At 45.9% G+C, this 6,000-nt stretch overlaps 1 pseudogene; it reads left to right on the forward strand.

Moving 5' to 3' along the window:
• The first annotated feature begins 967 nt into the window (after positions 1-967).
• On the forward strand, positions 968-1,678 carry LOC105826836 (annotated as a pseudogene).
• Positions 1,679-6,000: the final 4,322 nt, after the last annotated feature.

Consider the following 6,000-nt stretch of genomic DNA (forward strand, 5'->3'; position numbering starts at 1 on the left):
TGTCCCCGTCACTTGGTTTTCCCCTGACCCGATGAGGTCCTCTGTCCTTTGCCTTCTCAGGAAGTCTTGGAAGCCTGATGACCTCTTGTCTTTTTCAGTTCCCCAGAACTCTCTGGTTCCGGTCCCAGTGATGAGTGACCTTTTTGGCCTTCTGTCCCCAGCTCAGTTTCCCAGTCCTTATGGGAAGGAGCCATCTCTATTGTCTCGGGCTATAATCATCCTTTCTTGTCTCTGTCAGATGTGCAATTTACAAACTCATCTGGACCTACTTTCTCATACTCTCACAGCAGCCCTGGATGGTGTTCACTCTGTTTTGTACCTGAAAAAAATGAGGCCCAGGGACATTTTGTCCCTTGCCCATGGGCATGAAGCCACCAAGTGATGGAGCTGGACTCGAGTCCCAGCGTTTCTTCCTGCACATGGCACTCCCACAGACCAACTGACATGCCTGTCCTGTGGATGTCAGTGGTGTTCCCAAGAGAGGTACCAAGAGCATTTCCACCCTGTCTGAGGTTTCCCAGAAGTGTAGAGTAGTACCAGGCCCAGAGCCAGGGAGTCCTGGCTCCCTGCCCCAGGCCCCCTCTCCTGGACAGGGAAAGAGATTGCCCAGGCAGAGCCGGGGATTACACAGCTAATCCAGGGCTCAGACCTGAGTCCACGGATCCCTCCCTTTGGGGGAGGAGAAGGGGGAAAGGATGGAGCCAGAGGGGGGATTCCTTCCTCATCTCTCTTTAACTGGGTCAAGGGAACACAGACTGAAGGATGCTGGGGACAGGAGATGGCCGGGAACAGTGTGACGGGAAACGGAGGATGAGAGGCAGGATCCCCTGTTCATCCAGTGCCAGGCTCTGTGTCAAGCACTTGCCATGTGTTACTGCCTTAATCTTCTCACAACCCAGGGTGCGGAAATGATGAGCCCTGTTTTCAGAAGCAGAGTGTATCAGTAATGCTGACTGGCCTGCCCAGGATGGCCCAGCTGCCAGAACTCGGCCTGAGGTCCTTGCTCTCTGCCCACTAGAGCAGCTGCTTGCCAGGCTCCCCAAGTAAAGAAGGAGGTCCACTCTAGTGTCACCTCCTAGGAAGTCTCCTCTGTGGCATCCCAGGCCCTGGCTCTCACTTCTCAGCACCTGTCCCATCCTGTGCCACTGTTCGTGTATCTGCCTCCCCAACCGTCTCCAGACCAGACTGGGTGGCATCAAGGGCACTTCCTTGTCCCGTACACCCCGGATCCACTGCATCTGGCAAGTCTACCTTCCGAATACTCCCTATTCCTGTGTTCTCAGGCCCTGCCCCGTGGCTGTGGGCCTGTCATCTTTCACCTGGAATTAACAAAGCCTCCATGGGGTCTCCCACCCTTTCATCTTGGCCCCTCCAGACCTTTCTCTGCAAATGCAACCAGTAGGATTGTTGTAAATCTCATACTCATTTTACCCCTCCCCTGCCAAAGACCCTTCATGGTTCCCCGTTGCCCTCAGGACAAAGCCCAAGGCCCCATGGCCTGGCATTTAAGGTGCTGTTCATCTATACCTGCCGATCTCCCAGCTCCAGCTCTGATGTCTTTGCCCACAGCAAGCTGGGTTTGCACCAGAGGATCTGTCTTCCTCCCAGTTGGTGCCCTTCCTCCTACTCCTCCTGAGGAACCCTTTGGCTGTCACCTCCCCCAGGAAGCTTTCTTTGACCACCTTGTGCAACTATCTTGAGCACCTGTTGTCACAGGCCGAGTATGAGCAAGACATGATCAGATCTCTCTTCTCTGAGCCCCAGCATGGAGCTTCTCAAGGAAGTTGCTTATGCAATATTGCAATGGAACTTTTTATTTGGAAAATGCAAAATATCAATTTTTTTCCTTTGTTGGAAATTGAAGAAATACGAAAAAGCAAGAAGAAAGTAGTAACATACTTTTCCCATCTGACAATCCCCGTCATCATTGTGCTGTTCACTCTGTGCTTTCTAGGTGATTTTAAAACACTTCACAGTGGAATATGAATATACTGATCTGTAATAATTTGGACCTTTACAGAAAAAACTATAAAGTCCCTCCCCACTGTCCTAGAGCCAAATACTGTTGAATCTGATACTATCTTCCAATGTTTAAAAAAAAATGCTTTTACGTGTGCAAAAGGAAAGTGAGTGCTTAGTGCTTTTGATTTGCAGTAATGGTATTTTTCCATAAATGAAAATTTACCTTGCTTTTTTTCATTCAACACTATATTTTTGAGATTAGTCCGTGTTGGTACAAATAGATTTAGAATCACGATTATCTGCTGGTGATCAAGGTAATTCAAGGTTAAGAGCCTGGATTCACAATCTTGCTTCCACTACTTATTAGCTGTGAGAGTTCATGGCCCGGGCTGCAGTTTCCTCACGTGGAAAGTGAGGATAACATACACCCGAAAGGAGCGCGGTGAGGGCTACTGGGCACCGTAAACCAGGGGCTCGTAAGTGCTCAGGGTAGTGCCTGAGGCACAGCAGATGCCCCCAAGAGTGTTTCACTAAGTGCCAGAAAAGATCCACATCTTTACAATAGCGCATCTTCCCACCCAGGAAGATTCTCGGATCTCTTAGATCCTTCACTAAACATTTAGAATTTTTGCTTAAAAAAAATTCTGGACATATTTTAATGCAGGAATTTTATTTGATGTTTTGTGTTTTTATTATATTTTCTGATGACATTTCCTAATTGGTTATTGTTTGTGAATAGAACACTATCAATTTGCCTTTATGGATATTACGTCCAGACCCCTTAATGCAGCGGTCCCCAACCTTTTTGGCACTGGGGGCTGGTTTCATGGAAGGCAATTTTTCCACAGACAGGGTGGGGAGGGATGGTTGTGGGATGATTCAAGCGCATTGCATTTACTGTGCAGTCAAACCTCTCTGCTGATGATAATCTGTATTTGCAGCCGCTCCCCAGCACCAGCATCACCGCCTCAGCTCCACCTCAGATCATCAGGCATTAGATTCTCATAAGGAGCGCAACCTAGATCCCTCACACACACAGTTTACAGTAAGGTTTGTGCTCCTATGAGAATCTCCTGTGAGAAGTAGCACCAAGCCTACTGTAAACTTCACGTGCCAGGGATCTAGGTTGCATGCTTCTTACGAAAATGTAACGCCTCCACTGATCCAACAGGAGGCGGAGCTCGGGTGGTGATGCAAGCCATGGGGAGCGGCTGTAAATGCCGATGAAGTTTCACTCGCTCACCTGCTGCTCACCTCCTGCTGTGTAGCCTGGTTCCTCAGAGGCCACAGACCAGTAGTGGTCCAAGACCCAGGGGTTGGGGACTGCAGCCTTAATGCCTATTATAAAAGTTTGCCCAATGAAGCTTTTCTATTTTCTATGCCAGTGATCATACTGTTGAGAAATAATGGGAGCCTAGTCTCTTCCTTTCTAATGTCAGGGGTCTCGTTTCTTTGTCTTTTTTTTATGAAGTAAATGTAACATTTTTAATTAAATTCATAACACATTGTATCTAGTGCCTACATCCGCTGTATATCCTATACAGAGACTGACATTTGATTGCATCGAATGATGAAATTTTAAAAATAATAGTATAGGCCGGGCACAGTGGCTCACGCCTGTAATCCTAGCACTCTGGGAGGCCGAGGTGGGAGGATTGCTTGAGCTGAGGAGTTCAAGACCAGCCTGAGCAAGAGCGAGACCCCGTCTCTACTATAAATAGAAAGAAATTAGCCAAACAACTAAAAATAGAAAACATTAGCCGGGCACGGTGGCGCGTGCCTGTAGTCCCAGCTACCCGGGAGGCTGAGGCAGGAGGATCGCTTGAGCCCAGGAGTTTGAGGTTGCTGTGAGCTAGGTTGATGCCATGGCACTCTAGCCCGGGCAACACAGTGAGACTCTGTCTCAAAAAAATAAATAAACAAAATAATAATATAAAGTACCAAGTAAGATTAAAAAAATTAAAAATCCTTTGTTGATCAACTAAAGTTATAGCTAAAACCTAAGCCTATATCCCTGTTTATTGCTTCCTCTGCCTAACTGATAGATTAACACTGTTCTTTGTTGTTTTTTTTTTAATTTCTGAGTATTATGGAGGTTTTTCTTATTGTATTGCACCAAGAACTTCAGTATAAGGCTGAACGGTAGTGACCACGAGCTTCCTTATCTGGGGTGTGATTTTAATGGGAGTGTGTAAAGTTTAACATTAAGGTCCCCAGTTCCATTGTTAGGATTTTTTGTTTTGCTTTTCTTTCCCTGTGCCTTCGGATTTCCTTAGGCCATTTCTGGATGCTCGGAAACGGAGCTCCTGCACGTGAGTTTCTGACGATGTTCCCCCTCACTGGGAGTAGCTGCTCATGAAAATAAAGACAGAATGACTACAGAAAACACCTGTCGATCCACATGCCAAAGGAGGTGAAATTCTGAACAATAACAGCTCCAACCTTTGTAGGTAAAGCTGGTGACGGGAAACATTCACCAGCCTCTATCCTACTGTCTTCTCCGACATCCTTTATTGCCTTCTGCCATGTGTCTTCTTCCCCAGGCCCTCAGACCATCTTTCATGACACCTGCTGCATCCTGGGCAATGTATCCTTAGCTTCCAAATGGCTTGCTTGCAAGCCAGGTGTAGAGGTAGTGGACTATAAAATTCCCATTGCCCATCTGATCTGGGCATGGCTTGCTCGGTTGCCCAGAGGCTCATTGGAAATGGGCCTCCCCTCCCATCAGGCATGAAGGTAAAACACACTGAAAACTCTGGTCTATTTATCTTAAAACAATTAGTATGTGTGACAGTTGTCATGGCAACCAGTAAGCATGAGGTTTGCTGAGGCTTTTGGTGGAGACCTCGGTTCTGTTAAGGAAACTCCTTTCCGAGAGCAGTTTTGTCTTTGAAGGGGTACTCACTTTCACTGAATGCTTTTTCTGCATCTGAGATGATCCTATTTTCTTCTTTAATCTGTGGTTAATTACATCGGTCATTTTTCTAATCTGTTGAACTAAAGTGGTGGCAGAGTGAGGTGGCTGAGGGCAGAAGTGGAAGCCTGTCCAGACTAAATTCTGGGCTCTACCATTTAGCCAGCTGTGTGTCATTGAGCAAGTTCCTTGCCCTCTCTGTGTCTGACGTGTCATGATGATTAAATGTTTTAATCTCTGTAAAGCCCTTAGAACAGGGCCTGGCACATAGTAAGTGCTATGTAAGTGTTCGCTATTCTTATTTTTTATTATTCTGGATATAAACACCTATTGGTCATGATGTAATATTCCTTCATTGTACTGCTGGATCTGTTTTGTTAACATATTATTTAATTTTTACACCAATGCTTATAAGACAGGTCAACCTCTAGTTTTGTTTTCTCCATGGGATCTTGTCCAATTTTGTTATAAGATTATGCTAGCCCCTTAAAATGAGGTGGGCCACTTTCCTCCTTTTTCTACATATTGGAAGAGTTTCCTATGGTTGAAAATTATCCATTTCCTTAGGCCGGGCTCGGTGGCTCACGCCTGTAATCCTAGCACTCTGGAGGATGAGGCAGGAGATCCTTTGAGCTCAGGACTTCAAGACCAGCCTGCGCAAGAGTGAGACCCTGTCTCTACTAAAAATAGAAAAAATTAGCTGGGCTTGGTGTCATGAGCCTGTAGTCCGAGCTACTCGGGAGGCTGAGGCAGGAGGATCACTTGAGCCCAGGAGTTTGAGGTTGCTGTGAGCTAGGATGACGCCACGACACTCTACGCCGGGCAACAGATGAAGACTCTGTCCCAAAAAAAAGAAAAAAAAATGATCCATGTCCTGAAGCATGACTGGAACTTACCCATCTGGAGCTGGGCCCTCTGCTTAGCAATGATCTGAACACTATTTCCATCCCTTTTATGGTTATTTATCTATTTCCTTCAGCCATTTTGATCACCTATATTTTAAAGAAAGTTTTTTTGATGGATTTTTCCTTTTTCTAATATGGAATATTTCTCTATGTCTCTTTGATGATTTTGCCTTGAGGTCTATGTTTCTAATAGTAATATTGCTTTCTTTTTATTAGTAT

This window comes from Propithecus coquereli, unplaced genomic scaffold (genome assembly GCF_000956105.1).
Source record: "Propithecus coquereli isolate 6110/MARCELLA unplaced genomic scaffold, Pcoq_1.0 Scaffold120, whole genome shotgun sequence".
Taxonomy (NCBI): Eukaryota; Metazoa; Chordata; class Mammalia; order Primates; family Indriidae; genus Propithecus; species Propithecus coquereli.